Below are 7,376 nucleotides of genomic sequence, written 5' to 3'. Positions count from 1 at the left end.
CCCAACTGAAGCTCCTTTCTCTGTGGTTAACTCCAGCCTGGGTCAAGTTGACATGCAAAACCAGCCAGTACAGTAAGCATATGACATAATTGCATTGTCTCTCAGTAGACGTTGTGATTGGAATGCACAGCTCAGGTGTGGCAGGGGTCACCCTCCTTTCTGGGCAGTGTGTCTAGAGCAGGCTGGAAGCATGTCACTCGGGAACAGGTGACCCCAAAGCAGAATCTCAGAGAGCATGTGAGTGGCTTGGAATGCACTGGGCAGAAGCACAGGCGTGCATTTCTGCGTTCCTAAGCAGAAGTAGGAAGTTTGGAAAGGGAGGAGCCAGCCCCAAAGGTCATGGCTGGGATGTGGGCTTTGTTTCAAGGAACCAGACTGGTTTTAAGTCAAGTCCAACTGGTATTTAAAGATACCATTCTTGAGTGCCAGTGTGGAGGGTGGAAAGTCACAGAAGAAATAGACCGGAGAGTTCTGAAGTGCATAGTGGGCTCAGTGCTCCTTCTTCAAGTTAGACCTCCCTGGTGCTGAGGTCTCTGTTCTGGGAAGCAGAGATGTAGTCGCTGCAGGTCTCTGGTTGAGTGAGGGGTTTGGATTCTTACAGACATCTAGAAAGATGTCATTGCATTTAGATGTATCTAGGCATCATCTGAGAATAGACCAGCTCAAGGTAGGGTCCTATCTGGGAGAGTGGAGAGCTACCCAAGCTCCCCAGGCTAGAGAATAGGCAGCTGGGGGCTGGGGACGAGACTAAAGCTTCCATCCACGCCTTGGTGCTGTAGAGCTGTGTAGACTCCACAGTTTGCTCTTGGAGACTGGTATCTGGTTAGAAGTAAAATTCCAGGGTCCCACCCAGCATCTGAATCTAAGTAGCAGGGGAGGTGTGTGGGCCAGGAATCTACATTAGTGGTGTAAGTCCTTGGTGAGGCAGAGTTTAGGATGACCCATGAATGGCCCCTGGGCTGGGCAGCTCCTCCTACCCCTCCTGGACAGCTGAATCTAGGGAAGCCCGAGTAAGGCAGAATGGACCTCAATGGCCTGGCCATCCTTCCGTTTCTGCCTTTGGCTTTTGCATGGCCCATCTCTACAGCACTGACTCTTGGAAAGCCCTTCTTACATACTTCAACAATTTCCTGCCCGATTTTAAAGTTAGGGGTTTGGTTGTTTGTTTATTTTGAGATGGAATCTGTATAGCCCAGATCAGACTATAACTCACCATGTCACCAGGAAGGAAGGGTTCTGAGTGGGGGACTCAGTTGTCCTACTGCTGTGAAGAGATACCATAACCAAGGCAACTCTTAAAGGAAAGCATTCAGTTGAGGGACTTGCTTACAGTTTCAGAGGGTTAGTCCGTTATCATTGTAGTGGGGAGCATGGTGACAAGCATAATGCTGAAGAAGGACAGGGAGAGAGAGAGAAGAGGAGACAAACAGACAGACATATGGGGTCTGGTATGGGCTTTTGAGACCTCCAAGCCCACCCCACCCCCAGTGATACACCTCCTCCAACTAGGCTATACCTCCTAATCCTTCCAAACAAACATAGGAGCCTCTGGCGGCCATTCTCACTCAAACCACCAGAGTGGGCAACCCTAGTGGGAAAGGTTAAGGTTTGAACCAGGGTGACCCAAAGGTACTTGATGTTTCTAGGCTGACAAGTCAGAACAACTGCCTTTTAGGGCCTTGGTTTTTCCATACCTCCCTCACCAGAGGGAGGGAGGGGGAAGGAAAGAGGAAGAAGGGAGGGAAGGAGGGTGAAAGATGGAGAGGAACGAGAGCGGCCAGAGAGAAAGAGAGGGAGAAACACTGGGGGGGGGGCAGAAATGGGAGCATCAGAGATAGAAAAAGTGGCAGCGGTGGGTGGAGTGGGGCTGAGGCGGGGTAAAGACAGCCCATAATGTCATCCAAGCCCCTCCGTGCTTGCTAATCTGCCCTAACCCCAGGCTGAGGCTAGCTGCCACCATACCAGGCCCCAGAGCCTGGAATATAAGTGCCTGTGGCTTGCAGTCTCCCCTTTGGCTGAAGGATGAAAGCTGCTGACGAGTATGTCTGGAATATCTGACTTTTTCCAGGGCAGGGGAAAAAGTGTGTGTGTGCACACAAGCCAGCCCATCACAAGCTTGGCTGCGGCCTGGGGTGGAAAGACTGCCTATCTGACAATAGGCAGATGGAGGAGTCACCATGAACCTGCTGCCCCAGCCTAACGACAACACTTTTCAGGAGCACACACACACACACTTTTGTCCCTAAGCACTGTCAAGGGCAGAGAAAACTCCCTGGGGAGCACAAGCATTTGGTGACAGGGTTGATGGAAGAGGAGAACCCACCCTGCACCACTACAAACTGTCCTATGACCTCTGCTCATACACAAAATAAGCAGATAACTTTTTAAAGTCATGCCTGAGAATGCACAATGGTGCTTATCCAGGCCTCCTCTGGATGCAGCAAATTCACCGCAGTGCTCAGCGCCTTGAAGGATTTGCTCACACTGCTAAGTCCCCTCTTCTTTACCCATAGCCCTGAAGGTCTCAGGGTGCCTTCCTTCCGTTATCCCTAGAGCATCAGTTCATGGCTTAAAAAACCTGCCTTGGACCAGACGTTGGCTATGAGCCTACAACTGTGCTCGTTCTATTGGACCCAGCACCCCCTATTTGCCCTGCAGAGAGAAGAGGGTCAGAAAGAGCAACAAGACCCAAGGGAGGGGGCAAATCAAAGGTCACTTGCAACTCCCATTAGGATGGTGGAGATAGTAGGGATACAGATAAGAGTGATGGGTGACCCTGGGATGACCCTGGGGTGCAGGACCTGACACCTGGACCTGACCAAGGAAATAGAGTGATGTCAGATGGGAAGAACACTGGATATGGATTCTGACTCTTCACCCTGCACTTGTATTCACACCGGTTTTATTCACCAGCCCTTCCCATCCCAGCAGGCAGTGCAAAGGCCAATACATAGGTCTGAATGGTCTAGAATCCAGGCAAGGAGCTCTGTGTCAGTCACATGATCCCGTGCCTCTGTTTCTAATCTATAAAGTAGGGACACTGGCCATTGCACATTTTACCAGAGACCCTCACAGATTTACTGTTCTCTAGCAATGTGAAGTGTCACCCCCCCACCTGCCACTGAAAGTTGCGAGAGACCCCCCTTCTTGTGGAGACTGAGCGTTCTGTGAAGCGCGTAGCCTAAGCAGGAAGAAGAAGGCCTTAGGCATCTCCCTCAAATGTTGTACAAGGATCACACAGTCTTATCTTCCATGGCTTCAGACCCATTTTCTGTGCTTCATGTGTCATATTAATCAAAATCTCTTATAAAATATAAGCCAGTCGTCAGACATCATGCCAGTAGGGCGTGAGAATGTTTGGGCACATTTGTATTCATAGATTTGGGGGATGCTTAGGGACCATTGCATCTGCTGCTCCCTTAGCCTGGAACATTGTTGCTCACAGACACGGGTTTTTCTCCATTTAGCTCTGTTTAGATGGATCTAGGAAAGAGCCTGGCTGTCTAATCCAGTAGTTCTCAACCTGTGGGTCGCGACCCCCCAAAGACCACCGGGAAAATGTAGGTGTTTACATTATGACCTATGACAGTAGCAAAATTACGGTTATGACATAGCAACAAGGATAATTTTGTGTCTGGGGATCACCACAGCGTGAAGAACTGTATTAGGAGGGTTGAGACCCAGTGGGCTAATCTGATACAAAACCACCTCACCGTCTGTCTCCTAAAAATGCTGCATTTGTTTTCAAAACCACTCAAGTCCTGGTGTACAGGCATCCCACCTATGGCTTACTGGGTGCCTCTCCCACTAGAGAGCAAGCTTGATGACTGTGTGTCTCTGCCAGACCTCCAGTGCCTGGACAAACACCTAATACACAGTGGATCTTAGAGGGGTACCTGGCTTAAGAAATTAATAACGGCTCTGTGTCCCCGAGGACTGCAGAGGCTATCAGTGCTGATGGTCAGCTACCCCACCCCGACTCTTCTCCGACTCTGAGCTCACAGTGAGGTGCTGTTACCGGCTCTCCCTGTACAGGATGGTCTGTGACCTGTGAATGGAAGTGACCAAGATTTTTAAGCACCAGTGAGGATCAGCAGGGATTTCTCCATTTCCTCCTGGCACAGTGACTGGCTGTATTAGATATGGTGTCTGGGGTCTGCAGGAGTCCTGAGTGACTCTGAGTGCTTGTCATCCTGTACATGGGGCATAAGTGAGAAAGAGGTCTCTATTGTCTGATGCACTGAGATATGGGGCTGCATTTGCAACATAACTTATCCTGACTGACATAGTAATCCTATATATGACTACCAACATCCCCAGAGCTTCCGAAAACCTTCAGAGATTTTAAGCAGCTTCAAATGCTTCAGAGTCAGATAAAACAAAGCTTTCTTTCCCCTTGGAAAACCAGGCCATGTCTGTCTTCCCCTTCTCTTTCTTGCGAGGGGCTGGGGCTGGGGGTTGTCTTGAAATAACTCACCCAACAGGGGAAATAACATGTTATCAGACCACCTCTGAAGCAGCCTTGACCATACTCCTTCCCCTTGGTCACAAATAAAAGCAACGTGTCCTCTCTCCTGGAATGAGTCACAGCTGGGAAAAGTGACCCACCCCACGCTGAGCCAAGATGATCTGCTAAGGAGCAAAGCAAAACAAACAAAACCTCCCAGTAGATGTTCCAGCAGATGTGGTGAGACCTTGAAGCCTGGTGACCAAGGACAAAGTCAAAGATGCCGCTGGCCAGGCACCCATCACCCCAGGTGATGTCTCTCTACCTGAACTAGAGGGGTTTGAGTGATTTGGTGATTTTTTTTTCCCACTTCTTCCCTGGAGGAAGAGTGTGTGTGTATGTGTGTGTGTGTGCATTGGAAGGAGAAGGAGATGTTCTATCATGGGACATGGGAGGGGACTGGATTGGGAAAGATTAAATTAAAGAGGTGAGTCCCACACCTATTGAGGTTGGGGGATAGTTACTCCCCCACCCTGAACTTTTTTTTTTTGTCTCAGAGAGATGGATCTTAAGATAAAGTTGAGAAAGTTTTGGGTGGGTCATATGACATGGCATTATACTATCTCCATCCACATCATCTGTCTTCATCCCAGGAGCTCTGGCTCCATGTCATTTCCCCATCAGCTCTAGAAGCAGTCATCACTCTCCATCAAATCAGAGCCACAGGGAAACCAAACCAGAGTCTTCTATGTAGCCCCATGCTGGGGAAGCCGCACACCTAACTGTCCCAGCCAGCCTCAGTGGACAACAGTTGACACTGATGTCCTCACAGGAGCCTTCTCAGCCAGGGAATCAAAGTTAGCCACAAACGACAGACCCTTGGAATGCCTGGGCGAGAGAAGGACAGAGATGATGGCTGTTGGTCATTATTCATAAATTGTGTCTCAGAACTGGCCTCCCAGGGCTGTGTGTTGCCAGAATCCTGTTACTTACACACCAAACCATCACCCTGCACTCAAGCTGGTCTCTGTCCCAGGTCGTACCCAAAACATGGCACCCCTGAGAGGTACAGGTTTCCAACCTTGTGAAGAAGATGGATAGACACAGGGTAGAAACAAAGCAAACTTTTACATGCAATACAGGTTTCTGCAAGAAGCCAGAGAGCTGCTTGCAGAAACCCTAGAGAGGAGGAGGAAAAGAGCATAAAGCCAGGCTGCACTTCCCCCATCACACTTTGGGAGAAAGTGCCAAGGAAAAGTTCCTGCTGGGCTCTCTCAGTTACAAGGAACCCAGCTCTGGAACAGGCAGGTCCTTTCCCTCCACCCTGCTATGGCTCTAGAGCAATAGTTCTCACAGTGGACCATCAGTACAAATGCTACTATGAGAACGTGCTAGAAATACAAGTCTAGAATCCTAGCCCAGACTTACTGACACAGGAACTTGCCAGCAAGCTGTGATTTAAAAAGCCCTCTAGGGCTGGCCGGCCTCCAAAGCATGGAGCACGGATGTAAAGAGAGCAAGAGGAAGGGTGGAGGGGCAGAGTGGAGGCCTCTTTGCCCTCCGCCCTATCATAACTCTATCAGTTTGGAGTCCTTTCCACTCCCCAGAAACCAGTGAATAAAACGAGGCCCAGAGACCAGGAACGTTTCCTCTGCCATCCACTTGAAAGGAGCAGGATTCTGATTACCACCACTGGGGGGGGGGTGCGGGGGGGTGCGGGGGGGGGGTGGAGAGGCTGTGGAGCAGGGAAGGCTGGGAATTCCCTGGTCACTGGACTTTTAGCCACTGCCTAAATTTACCTTCGAGAGGAAAAGTGAAAGTGAGGATTCCCCAGCCAGACACTAGGGGGAGACCCATCACTAGCCCGGAAAGAACCCTGGAGATTAACGCGTAGGCGAATTTATAGACAATTCCAGGTCTGCTTTCAGAATCCCCACACATTCTATACATACATTATTGCTCCCAATACTCTAACCTGAGGATTCTCATCCCTTTTATAAGGTAGCTTGTGTGCAGAGAGAACCTATGCATTTTTAACCCTGCCTATATTAAACACCGGTACTGTGAAAGTATATATGAATCATTGCTATCCAGTATGATTTAATAAATAATGAGAAAGAGTGTGTACACGTTCACTATAGACATGCCCCTCCCCCAACATTTCTACCAGTGGTTTGCTGAGACCCAAAATACAGAATTTTTGAATTTGGTGCAGTGACTCTATTCCCAAAGTTGCTTGCTGGTGACTGCCACTAAATCAATCAAACCTGTAATTTAAGGGGGGCAGGGGGAGGCGGGAATGTGAGCTAGGCCTAAGTCAGAACCGCAGAACTGGAAAGAGCAAAGGCGCCTGCAGCTACAAAACCAGCCTTTAGAGGGCCCAGGACCCTTGCTAGCCTACCTTGCTAGACCGACCGACGGGGCACAAGTTCGAAAATTCACAGTCCCACCTGTTCTCTATCCCTTTAGACGGCACTGTGGACAGGCCCACTAGTTATTACCACTACATAATTTTCAAGACCCAGTGCAAAAAGAATAGGCCGGGTTAAGAATAAGGATTTTCAAGATGGTGGCGACATAACCTTAAGCCAGACAGGAACCTATGGCACACCCCTTGGTGCTGTTAGGATGCGGACTTCTCCACCCTGCGCCCCTGCTCAGGTGAACCTTCCATACCAAAGGAGGTGTGTAAAGGATTGGCATTCATTTCCGCAGTGATTACTCCAGCAACTAAGGGGGGAGGGGCGTAATTCGGGAGGAAAGCTCCTGTCCACCCATGGGGCACAGAGAGGTCTCTCATGATCACCGGATCACCAAGGATCACCAGTCACTCTAATCCCAGTCTTCGGGGAGGGGCAGTCTATGTAGCAGAGGTGAGAAGGGAGAGAGCTGATGTAGCCAGCTTCCCACGGGCAGCTCGGAGAATCCG

Source organism: Mus caroli, unplaced genomic scaffold (assembly GCF_978045245.1).
Source record: "Mus caroli unplaced genomic scaffold, Mus_caroli_1 scaffold_1, whole genome shotgun sequence".
NCBI lineage: Eukaryota > Metazoa > Chordata > Mammalia > Rodentia > Muridae > Mus > Mus caroli.
Note: the sequence above shows the minus strand (reverse complement) of the source record.